Source organism: Aotus nancymaae, unplaced genomic scaffold (genome assembly GCF_030222135.1).
Source record: "Aotus nancymaae isolate 86718 unplaced genomic scaffold, 86718_ANA_hifiasm-v0.15.2.pri h1tg000029l, whole genome shotgun sequence".
Lineage (NCBI taxonomy): Eukaryota > Metazoa > Chordata > Mammalia > Primates > Aotidae > Aotus > Aotus nancymaae.
The window spans coordinates 37,353,668-37,366,596 of record NW_026988442.1 but is presented as its reverse complement, the minus strand read 5'-3'; the positions used below and the strand labels follow the sequence as shown (position 1 = coordinate 37,366,596).

Sequence of the window (12,929 nt, the reverse complement as noted above, 5' to 3'; positions counted from 1 at the left end):
TCTGGTGCCTGGCTGGAAGGGTTCAGCCAATGGGAACACCTGGGACTCTGTGGTCTTTTCTCTGTGACTTATATGTTTTATCCCTGTGCTGTCTCTCCAGATCAAGGCTTCGGGTAGCAGGACTTTTTACACAGCAGCTCAGGGCTTGCAAGCTAGTGTCAGAGAGAGGGAGGGAGACAGAGAAAGAGAAAGAGTCGGATGGAGGCTGTATCGCCTTTTCTAACCTAGCCTCAGAAGTCATGTGGGGTTACTTGCTCACTGCATTTTATCCTTTGAGGCAGTCAAGAGGCCTGTCCAGGTTGAAAGGGTGGGGATGGAAACTCTGCCTCCTGGTGGGGTATGCCACATTTCTAGGAGAAAACATCGTGTAGGAAATATCGTTGCAACCACCTACAGAACATACAGTCAGACACACCTGGGCTGAAGGTATCTCCTCCAGAAAGAATTTGCCTTTGTCTTGTCTTCTTCCAGGCAGAAGTTGGGGGGAGGGGGGGTGGGCACTGACCAGGGTAGCTTTCAGGTCTCAGTTTAAGATTTTTAGACTGGCTGGGTGTGGTGGCTCACACCTGTAATCCTAGCACTTTGGAAGGCCAAGGCAGGCAGATCACGAGGTCAGGAGTTCAAGACTAGCCTGACCAACATGGTGAAACCCCGTCTCTACTAAAAATGCAAAAAATTAGCCAGGCATGGTTGCATATGCCTGTAATCCCAGCTACTCTGGTGGCTGAGGCAGGAGAATTGCTTGAACCCAGGAGACGGAGGTTGCAGTGAGTCAAGATCGTGCACTACACTGCAGGCTGGGCGACAAACCGAGATTTTGTCTCAAAAAAAAAAAAAAAGATTTTAGACCACCATGGTAGTATGAATTTGGGCTGTAAACCTTTAGGAAGGTGACGCTGTGCTCATGATTCTTAGAAGGATTGGCCTTTTCTCCTCGCTGAGTGCCTCCACCTGACATTTTTCCTTTGGGGCTGGGGCAGCGTTTTGGGCTCATTGTACACTGAAGGATCCTGCTAGACTTCCCAACTTGGGTGGGCCCTGAGCTTTGTGTTTTGTCCTATAAAACCCAAAGTACTGAGAAAACGAAAGCACTTGTTCACAGGATTCCACAGGCTTCCGCAGTTCGCCAGTACAAAAACCAGCTTCAGGACTCAGCTTATCCCCAAGGGCTTCATCTTCCCTTCACTGATTGATTGGCTTCAGAACACTCTTTGTACTGGCTCATCAATGCATTTAAAATGTTTTATCCAGCATGTGAGTTGTTTGGATGGGAAGGGTCACTCAGCATGTCTAATCCTCCATATTGCTGGAAACAGAAGCCGCCAGAGTAGTTTTCATGTTAAAAATACTTCATTGCATCCAGGCCGCAGATGTTAGTTTCCCATACCATTTCCCCAGAAATGGAAACCAGGACTTTTTGGAAATATGGATGATTCTTGTCCTGGAGTGGGGAATATTTGAGGTGAACTTGGAATATCTTGAATGGGTAGAAAGTAAGGAAGTGCTCAAAAAATAAAACGGTAACATGTCAAAGGGACACCAACTGGAAGAGCTCCCAATTGCCAAAGCTGTGACAATTTGAACAAAAATAAATAACATAGTATTGGATTGTAACTCAAAGTAGAAAATAGTCTGGGTACAGTGGCTCACACCTGTAATCCCAACACTTTGAGAGGTCAAGGCAGGAGGATCGCTTGAGCCCAGAAGTTCAAAACCAGCCTGGGCAACATAACAAGACTTTGTCTTGGCCGGGCTCAGTGGCTCACACCTGTAATCCCAGCACTGTGAGAGGCCGAGACAGGCAGATCACCTGAGATCAGAAGTTCGAGACCAGCCTGGCCAACATGGCAAAAAATTAGCCAGGCATGGTGGTGCACGCCTGTAATTCCAGCTTCTTGGGAAACTGAGGTAGGAAAATCGCTTGAACCCAGGAGGCGGAGGTTGCAGTGAGCTGAGATCATGCCACTGCCTGGGAGACAGAGTGAGACTCCATAACAAACAAAAAAAAGAAAAAATGGCTACTGACCCCAAGAAAATAATTTTTAAAAAAAGAGAGAGACTTTGTCTCTACAAAAATAAATAAATCAAAGTAGAAAATAAATATCTTTAGTCTATAATGACATAAATAAATGACTGAATAATAAATCGAGTAGAAGAGTTGTAAATAATTGATGTTAGATATATCCTCCCTCTAGGACATGGAACATAACTTCCACCCCTTAACTGAGGGCTATACTTAGTGGCTTTCTTCCAAAGAGTACAGGATGAAAGTGCAGGGAAAAGTGACTTTAATAGTGGAGACCCTGGGAAGCCATTGGTGAGCCAGGTGATCAAGGTCAGCAGCATCATTGATAAGTCCTGCTGATAGCAGGTTTCCTTGATATAATGTGATGGGACACGAGTTTCACCTTTGCGGTCTTCACCCCCAAAGCCCACCACCCCAGTCTAATCATAAGAAAAACATCAGAAAATCTTAAACTGAAGGACATTCTAGAAAACACCTGGCTAGTACCTCTAGAGGGCAAGGTCATAAAAACCAAGGAAAGTGTCAGAAGTTGTCACAGCTCAGAGGAGCACAAGGTGACATGACAAGTAAATGTAAGGTGGTCTCCAGAAACAAAGAAAGGACATTAGAGGAAAAGCAAGGAAATCTGCGTGAAATATGGAGTTACCAATAACATATTCATCACATTAACAATGGTTGATTAGTCGTGACAAATGCATCACACTAGCGTATGTTAAGAATAGGGGAAATTGGGTGTCGTGTATATGGAAACGCTTTTTATTATCTTTGCAACTTTTCTGTAACTCCAAAAGTATTCTAAATAAAGAAAAAAAAACCCGCTATTCTAAAATTAAAACTTGTTTAAAATTTAAAAAATTGAATTTCCAACCTCCTATGTTGGTGTTCTCTGTAGGGCGAGCTGTGATTGCTGCTGTCCGGCACTCAGACCCTTTGATCAACCAGAACACACAATGCTGAACCGTGTTAAGGAAATGAGTGACTTTGTTGTCATCCTCTTCATCCCATTTCCTTCTTTGGAAATACTGTCACCTCTGGTTGTCCCAGTCCCCGATCCTTCATGGCCTCACTCACTTCCTCATCACTCCCTTTTCTCTTTAATGCATTCATTCCTTCAGGTTTTTAATAAAATTTGCAATCAGATTTTAATGGAATTTATCTATTTATCTATTTATTTATTTATCTTTGAGACAGAGTCTCGTTCTGTCACCAGGTTGGAGTGCAGTGGTGCGATCTGGGCTCACTGCAACCTCCGCCTCCTGGGTTTAAGCTATTCTCCTGTCTCAGCCTCTCAAATAGATGGGACTGCAGTGCGTGCCACCACGCCCAGCTAATTTTTGTATTTTTATTAGAGACAGGGTTTCACCATGTTGGCCAGGCTGATCTGAAACTCCTGACCTTGTGATCCTCCCATCTTGGCCTCCCAAAGTGCTGGGATTACAGGCGTGAGCCACCACGCTGGGCTGGAATCTATTTATTTACTTATAGCATTTATTTATTTAATTTGTTATTTATTTTTTGCATTTCCTCAGCATCAACTGTGTGAGCCTCCAGCAATGGATGCATTTAGACTCACTGTCTAGTGGGGGAATGTTGAAGAAAAACAAAATAATCACAATCTGTGATAAAAGTGAAAATAGATGAGAAGAAAGCTATGAAGAGACAATTAACTTTACTCTGGGGACTGAGAGAAAACTTCAAACCTCAGAGGATATTATAGAACAGTTTTGGAGAAAAAAAATCATAAGAAAGATCTTGCCAGACAGAAAAAAAAGGAAGGGTTCTCCCAGCCGAGGAGCCACAGCTGCAAGGGTCTTGGCTTCCGTGGGCTGTGTGGGCTTCCGTGGGCTGTGTGGGCTTCCGTGGGCTGTGTGGGCTTCCGTGGGGAACAGCAAGAGGGAAGAACAGTCACGCATTCGCTGAGCTCCTGTTCGTCTGTTCTGGGTCCAGCACCTTATTAGCAGGTGTTTTAGTTTCCTACAGTTGCTGTAACAAATGATCACAAGCAAAGTGACTGGAAACAACACATACTTATTATCTTACATTTCTGGAGGACAGATATCCAAAACGGGGTCCCATGAAGCTAAAACTAAGGTGATGGTAGGGCCGTGTCCTGTCTGGAGGCTCTAGGAAAAACCCATTCCTTGCCTTTTCCGGCTTCTCGAGGTTATGCACAGTCCTTGGCTTGTGGCCACTTTCCCCATCCTCAAATCCAGCAGTGTAGCATCTTTGGTGGTGTTTTTTTCTTTTGTGTTTTCTTTTTCTGAGACAGCGTCTTGCTCTGTCGTCCAGGCTGGAATGCAGTGGCTTGATCACAGCTCACTGCAGCGTCAGTTGCTCCCAGGCTCAAACAATCCTCCCACCTCAGCCTCCGCACAGACTACAGATGTGTGTCAACCCATCTGGCTTTTATTTTATTATTATTATTTTTTTGTAGAGAATGCACTAATGACAACAACAATCGCAGCTGCCATTGGTCAAGTGCCCCATGCCAAGCACTGTTCTAAGAGCTGCATGTGTATTCCTCATACATTCTCACAACAAAGAGGAAGTAATATTAGGATGTTCTTTGGTGTACAAATGAGAACGCTGAAGCATCAGGAGGTTTGGGAACTTACCCCAGAGCGGTGAGAAGCTGGAGATGGAGGACCCGGATGAAATAGACCACGGGGCAGATGAGAGGACGTTGTTCAGAAGTGGGGGCCATGGTGAGAGAGTCAGGGGCATGGGCATATTTGTTAATTCTTTTACTGTCTGCCTCCCCACTAGAGAGCCTGCTCCATGAGTGATCCATCTCTGCTGAATACTCTACCTTTAGCACCTGGCAAGGGCTCAAAGCATAACAAAGACTCGATAAATGCAAGAGTGCTTGACCAAATGAAGAAATGAATGAATGAATGAATGAAGATTCAGGGTCACCAAGGGTTGAAATTTCAGGACAAGCTGGCACACAGGATTTGTTAAAAACCTCAGAGGCAGGGCACGGTGGCTCACACCTGTAATCCCAGCAATTTGGGAGGCTGAGGCAGGTGGATCACCTGAGGTCAGGAGTTCGAGACCAATCTGGCCAACATGGTGAAATCCCGTTTCTACTAAAAATACAAAAATTAGCCTGGCCAGGCATGGTGGCTCATACCTGTAATCCCAGCACTTTGGGAGGCCGAGGCAGGCAGATCACCTGAGGTCAGGAGTTTAAGACCAGCCTGGCCAACATGGCAAAACCCCATCTCTACTAATAATACAAAAAAAATTTAGCTGGGCAAAGTGGTACATGCCTGTATCCCAGTTACTTGGGAGGCTGAGGCAGGAGAATCGCTTGAACCCAGGAGGCAAAGATTTCATTGAGCTGAGATTGTGCCATTGCACTCCAGCCTGGGCGACAGAGCAAGACTCTGTCTCAAAAACAAAAACAAACCCTTGCCCACGGTGAGGAAGACTCCTTCAGACTCAGGCAGGAGGATGCGCCTCCTCAGCTGAGGGTCTCAGTGAACTAGGTGGCTGGCAGTCAGGATGGATGGAGGAAGGTCTACGTTTTCTCCGCTTGTCCCCAAGAAGCAACTCTCTTCCAAGGCCCTGAACACCTTGGTTCTTCATTCCTGACTGTGAGCAACCATGGGATGGATTCTTGGTCCCAATCTCTGTGCCTGGCATATAAAAGGTGCTCAATAAATGTTTGATGAATGAGTGAAATAATGTAATTAAGAATTTGAGGAGGCACGGTTGGGGGAGAGAGTTTTTTCTCCTTAGGACTTGTCCCCAATCACCCAGAAGGCCACATTTGCATACAAATAATTGATATTCTAATTACAAATCATTTGTATTGATTTATTAAGCAGATCCCCAAAGCATCTCTAGAAGATAATTAGATTCCTCACTCCTCAGGGGTAAGAGCTGCGTATTTACCTCCTTGTTGCCGCCACCCCCCGGCAGTGTGAGGCGGAAGGACTGTATGATAAATGCTTGATGAGGCAGTGAGTGAGCATGGTCTTAATTGTGGGGAGAGTTTAGAGGGTCCCCACAGATCATTCCCAGTGTGTTGAGGCAGTTGGGAGGGGGCAGGGGATGCATTTTGTTTGTGTGTGTGTCAAATTTGCAAATCTCTCTTTCCTCCAAGCCCTGGTGATTTTCCACTGCACAGCCTTCGTTCATTGAGGAGACATTTGTGGAGGGGCACACAGGCAGAACGCCAAGGACCCAGAGACGAAAGACACGCAGACCCCTATCTCCCCCTGTCTAGCTAGGAGACAGAGCAAGACAGAACCTCGGGTGAACCTGCCAAGGACTGGCTGGGGATGAGGGCCTTAGACCTCTCCCTGTGCTTTCTGTCTGCCTATCCCCAGGCCACCCCAAAGAAATGACAATAATACATAAACATTAAAAAAAATTATGCAACCCGTGAGTGAAAGCGTCATTAGAAAACTTTGTATTTTCATTGATCTGATTAGAAACTATGCTTACTCTGCAAACACAGAGTCCCCACTTCCACCGTCCTTCTGACTAGTCAGCCACCACAGGGTGTCTGAGAAGAGAAACTGTGCAGCAGCCTCTGCTTGTCAGCATCAGAAAGGAAATTCAGCATCCCTGAATGCTGGAGCTAGGGAGGGGAGAGAGAGGGATGGGGGAGAGGAGGGGGAGGGAGAGACAGAGATGGAGAAGGAGATGGGGAGAGAGGAGGAGAGAGAAGGAGAGAGAGACAGAGAGGGAGGGAGAGAAAGAGGGAGGAGGGAGAGCAAGAGGGAGGGGGAGAGAGAGGGAGGGACAGTTGGGGGAGAGGGAGATATATATATGGAGATATATATACATGGGGAGGGAAGAGAGAGAGGGAAGAGGGAGGAAGAGAGAGGGAAGAGAAAGAGAGAGACAGAGAGAGGAAGGAAGAGGGAAGAGTAAGGGTGGAAGAGAGAGAGATGGAGGAGCAGAGAAGCAGAGAAGAGAGAGGGAGGAGAGAGAGGGAGGGAGAGAGAAATGGGGGAGAGAGGGAGAGAGAGGAAGGGAGGGGGGAGAGAGACAGATAGAGTCAGAGAGCGCGGTGTGGGGTGGTGGTGCAGGGGCGACCACGCCAGGCATTTTAAGTTTTGGTTTCTCCATTTGCATTTTTCTGCTCCCCACTCCCAGGAATGCTTACAGCCATAGATTCTCAAGTGACTGTCACAACTGTGCTTCTGCATCTGGGGAAAAACCCCAAACAAGAGGGATTACAATAGGTAAAGGCCATGAAATCCAAATGCTGGCAGCAGGCCCCGCTGAGAAGGGAAGCTGTCTTTGCTCTGAGCCCTCCCTGTGCAGATCAGGGAGTCAGGAAACTGTGGGCTCTGCAGGCCAACGGCCTGGATCCCAACTTGCCCTTCGCAACGCTGTGACTCAGCAGATGTGTGGCCTTAGGCTGCTGGCAATGCCTTCTAGACAGAGACCCCCAGGGATACATCTGTGGGGGAAGACGTTCCCTGCCTGGGCACTTGGGAGTGTGAGGCAGTTCCCTGAGAAGGGTCGGAAGAGACCGGGGATTGGGGATAGTGTCAGTGATTTCAGGGCGGGGGCCAGGAAGTGAGCTTTGCTCTGGGTCAGGTGCTGTCAAAACTTGGGGTCATGCTGTGATTGCATCCACAAGGACTAGAGTGACGGCGAAGTCTTGTTCATGTTCTGACCTGTCATGGTCAGAGTGGCTTTGTGTGATGTTGGTGTCCTGCGACATTGCTGAAATTGTCTTGTGAAATTGTGGCTTTGTGTTGATGTCAGTGTCTCTTTGACAGGAGAGAGTATACCAAGCCAGCTGCGAGGGCCAGGCCAGCCTCTGGTGCCAGGGGCTGATTTTCTCCTCCTCACTGTGAGACTTGGCCATTTCATCTGTCCGGTGGGAATAATGAGAGTTCCTGCCTCTTGGATCTGGGGAGGAGTCGGTGAACGGATCAAGTAAAGTCCTTGCTGCAGCGATGTTAGCTCTTGGCACGAGGATGGCACACTCGGGGTGTCTCTCACCACCAGGGATTTCGACGAGCTCCGCTGGTCTTTCTCCGATGTCAGAATCTGGGGGTTGTGTGGTGTGTGAGCTTGGGAGCACTTGTGTTTTCTGAGACTGTTGTTGCAGGCGGGTTTGTCTGTCTTTGGTACTTGGTGAAGGAAGTACGTTCATCACGTAGTTGGGTTTGGCAAACCCCTCTTGTACCAAATACCCCAACTACATTCAGGAATGGGGCACTGAACACTTTTTTTTTTTTGAGATGGAGTCTCACTCTGCCACTTAGGCTGGAGTGCAGTGGCATGATCTCAGCTCACTGCAACCTCCGCCTCCTGGGTTCAAGCAATCCTCCCGCCTCAGCCTCCGGAGTAGCTAGGATTACAGGTGTGCACCACCATACCTGGTTGATTTTTTGCATTTTCAGTAGAGACAGCATTTCACTATGTTGGCCAGGCTGGTCTTGAACTCCTGACCTCAAGTGATCTGCCCACCTCAGCCTCCCAAAATGCTGGGATTACAGGCATGAGCCATCCTGCCCGGCCAAAAGCCGGTTCTTTGTGATCATTTTGAACTCTGTGAAGATATCCCCTTTCCTCCAATATTTACATGTTTTTAAGTAAAAGCCGATGCTTCTTAATTTGCAGCAACCAGGAAAAGGAAAATGTCGTAAATACCTTCTGTTATTTCCTCCTATGGGAAGGGTATCACCCAAAGAACCATCCTCCATTTCTTTATTTCTCGGAAGATCAATTAATTCCCTACTGGGGTCCTCATTTATTTGTCTTGTGATAGTGCATGGCACGTGGTAGGAGTCCTGAAGCCCTGTCCTGGTTTTTCATTTATTTATTCCTGGGAGTCTGAGATGTAGGACTTTGCAGTGGCAGGAATGTTTTAATGTTTGAGAAAGCAAATAATAAATGAAGATGGCTCAGCCTTTGAAAGTGGGTACCTGGGAGGGTAGGAATGAAACCTTTGGCCGCGGCAGCCGCTGTGCTCTCTGCAAGGTCTCCAGGGCGCCCCGCCTCCTTGGCTGTCTTCGAATTCCTTCCCAGCCTCTCTGCTCCCTGCTCTGAGCAACATGTCTCCCGGTGAAACCCCTTTGAACCTATTACTCTCCTGCAGCTGGGGCTACAAGGAAACTTTTGTCCTTTTCTCATTTTACTTTGCAACTTAAGTCGTTTATCTTTTCTTCATTTTGTGTTTGTATGTGTACACCCATGCCCGTGTGGGTGTATTATTTTTAAATGACAGCATTATGAAAAGTAAAGACAAGCTTTTATATTTTTTAGGCTTTAATATCAAAACAATAAAGAAGTCCCTAGTGGACCCATGGTGAAAAAAACAGGCACTAAAATGTACATGGGTTTGTAACAAGCAGTTGTACGCTAAGGCTAATAATGGAATTTGTGTGTTTATTATTGGTGCAGTTAATAATACTGATTTATATAGCCAGACTGCTTGCCCTCATTAGCTATTCACAGTAGCCTCATAAAGTTTGCGGCGTTATCCTGTAGCAATTTAAAATCACACACCAACTCACAGAAGAGGTAGGCAAGGTTTAAGTACATTCACCGACTCAGGGAAAGACTAAGGAATGTCTTCCATCTGGCTTTGAAGCCCCTTTTGACAAATGCCCACCCATCATTCATTCCAGAGACCATCCCAAGCAAGTCCAGTTTTATTCCACTTCTTGAAATGTTCTCTTCACAATTTCTAGATTTAAACTTAAACGTACACATCCCTCCACTCCAGCGAACACTGAAGGGTTGTAAAGTTTTTTTTTCCCATTCCATGTTGGCAGGGTTCTTCCTTCCACTGGGTGGCTGTTTTTTGAGGGGAGACGCTGATATACACAGTCATCATCTTCATACAGGTACTGAAAGAGGCTTCCCAACTTGCTGTCCTTTCAGCACCTACAAGGTCATTCACAGGCCATTTACAAAAACTGCCACTTGGCCGCCAACATTGCCCTTTCCTATTACCTTCAGAAGAAGTAATTTAAGAACAGGGAAAGAAACCCATAGGGATCTCAATTCTCTAATAAGGGGCGTATCATCTTGGAAATAGGAAATATAAAAATAAATTTAAGCATGCAAGATGTTCTTGGTGGGATAGTTTGATTTGAGGGCCTGGATATTAAGAACTGACTCAGACAGCAAACCACCCAACTGGCAGACAGCTTTCATGCCACCCAGCCCAGTCAGTTGTCATGTTTGCTTGTGTGTGTGAGTGTTTTAACTGTTAGATGTTCTCATTTATATGCAAACAAGATATGACCTGACCTTATCACTTGAGTGGCTGATGGCAATTTTAATGTTGATGATAGTATACCACTGGCGCAGATTCTACGCCGTAACGCTGTGCATTAGCCTCTAATTTACATTCACAGCCCCGCAATTTTCTTCTTAAAAATGCCCTTTTTCTAATGGAGTGGAACCTTGTAGCTTTCCCGTTCAATTTTCCATATATTTTATTTAAGAGAGGCTTGCAGGTTCATTCTGCACGGAATATTAATCAAGAGAAATCTGACCCCCTTGTTCTGTTCCTACCCCTCTAACAGCAGTATCCGACGTTCTGTTACCTTCAAGCACATTTCTCAAAATGTGGTCTCTGGATTTTTAGATCGTTTCCTGGAAGATGCAGAAAAATTGTGTCAAAAAAAAAAAAAAAAGCAAATAGAAGTCTGATTAAGATCATAATTAACAAGGTGATTCATTTTGACCAGGTGCTAGCTGAAAGCTTTTTTTCCTTCCTCTCTTTACAAGCTCCACCGGTGTTATAATGAAAGGCGACAATACGCCTGGTGGGTAAATTCTAGAAGGCTGATGATGCTTGGCTTCCCAACCAACACTGACATTTTTAGTGGAGAATCATGTTTTTGGCCAGTATTATTATAAGCCAACAACTGACAGATTTAAAAGGCTCTGTGTTTTATAATTTAGTATCTCAGTGGAAATCTGCTTCTTAAATTCTAACGGAAAAAAATCTGCAATAAGCTGGGAGGTTACTCAGAAATCTGGGTCCATAATTTAGTTCTTATAGGTCCAAGGCAAGCAGCCAGTTGCTTGTGGAAAGACAAAGCAAAGTTGTTTTGTGCCTACATTTAAAACATCCCTGTTTGTTTTGGTGTGTGCTAATTTGTGTTTTCCTTTTTGGTGCAGCAATTCCCTTTTTCTTGGCATGAACAAATGAGACTGGCTTCTGCCATAGTTCTGTTTTGACAGGGTACAGACTAATATTCTCTTTTTCTTTCCCGAGTGGGGGTACCTGGATATTCTCCTTCTTAACGGGTATTTATGTTTGCTCCCTCGATCCCCTATTGTCCAAGAGGATTTAGGGCAGCTTGAAAAGATATATATTAGCTTTGCGCAGTGGCAGTATCATAGCCAATGAAGTTTTTCTGAGGTGCGATTATTGCTAATTGAAAACTTTTCCCAATACCCCGCCATGACGACTTGAAATATAGGCGGCTTTGGCAATTTTTGACAGTCTCTACAGAGACTGAAAAAAATAAAAAGAAAAAAGAAAAAAAGAAAAGATATAAATACCAGAATGAAATGAATGTATGCTATAAAGTTTTACACACTTGCCCCAAATCTGGCTCTAAGGTTTTTACTGACCAAACTGAAGTGTGTGTGTGTGTTTAAAAGGGGAAAAATAAGACAAATGCAACCTCAGTGTATCTATTGAGCCAATTTTCATTAATGATTTGAAGACAAATCAGGGTGCAAGAGTTTCTGATTTTTTTAAAATAAGAAAATAGTCCATACATACTCATGGCAAAAAAATTTAAAAGTACAGAAGTACATCTATAGGAGAAAGTGAAAACCAGGTGACGTTCTGTGGCCCAAGCCTCTCTTCTCAGAGGTAAGTTCTGTTAATAGCTTGGACTGCAGATTTCCAGACTTTAAAAGCAGAAAAGAATAATGTCAAGTGTTAGCAAGGATGCCGTGCAACTAGAATTCTTGCACACTGCTAAGGGGAGCAATACTGATATACCACTTTATTATTATTTTTTGAGATGGAGTTTCGCTCTTGTTGCTCAGGCTGGAGTGCAATGGCGTCATCTTGGCTCACTGCAACCTCCACCTCTCGGGTTCAAGTGATTCTCCTGCCTTAGCCTCCCAAGTACCTGGGATTACAGGAGCCCGCCATCACGCCTGGTTAATTTTTGTATTTTTAGTAGAGTCAAGAGTTTCACCATGTTGGTCAGGCTGGTCTCAAACTCCTGACCTCAGGTGATCCACCCGCCTCTGCCTCCCAAAGTGTTGGGATTACAGGTGTGAGCCACTATGCCAACCAAGTACACCACTTTATAAAACTATCTACAAAAGCAAAAACAATTACAGATGTTGAGAATGTGTATGTGTGTGTGTGTGTGTGTGTGTGTGCATTTCTCATGACCCCGTAATTCCACTCCCAGGCACGTGCCCAAGAGAAACTGTACAAACCTTTATACCAAAGATGTATGTAAGGTTCATTGTGCTACATTTAAATGGCAAAAATCTGGAAAAATCCAATGTCTATCAATATAGAATAAATGGTGGTTTATTCACACAATGGAATCCTATATAGCAGTGAGAACGAATGAAAATATGACATACCATGTTGGATGAAAGAACCAGACCCATATGGAACCATATGGTATGTATAGCAAGTTGAAACCAGACAAAACTAATGAGTGATGTTAGAAAAGGAGCACAAGGTGGGGCATGCGAGGTATGGTAGATGTCCTGCTTTGTGATCTGAGGGCTGGTTATGTGGGTAACCTTTGTGAAACCGAATTGAGCTGTACCTAAGATTCACGGCATTTTTTGTACGTTGTGCTTAAAAACATGGAAAAAACTAAACAGCAAACCACCAGACTTATATCAAAGTTACTTTAACTGAATCAGAAAAGGATTATCAGAGAGACAGCTTACAAAAATAAATTATGTGGGAGTGTTTATG

At 44.9% G+C, this 12,929-nt stretch overlaps 1 non-coding gene across 1 annotated transcript; it reads left to right on the top strand.

The window, feature by feature from the left end:
• The first annotated feature begins 11,339 nt into the window (after positions 1-11,339).
• On the top strand, positions 11,340-11,480 carry LOC135277180 (U4 spliceosomal RNA). The gene has a single exon (XR_010344765.1). It is a non-coding gene; the product is annotated as a U4 spliceosomal RNA (small nuclear RNA).
• Positions 11,481-12,929: the final 1,449 nt, after the last annotated feature.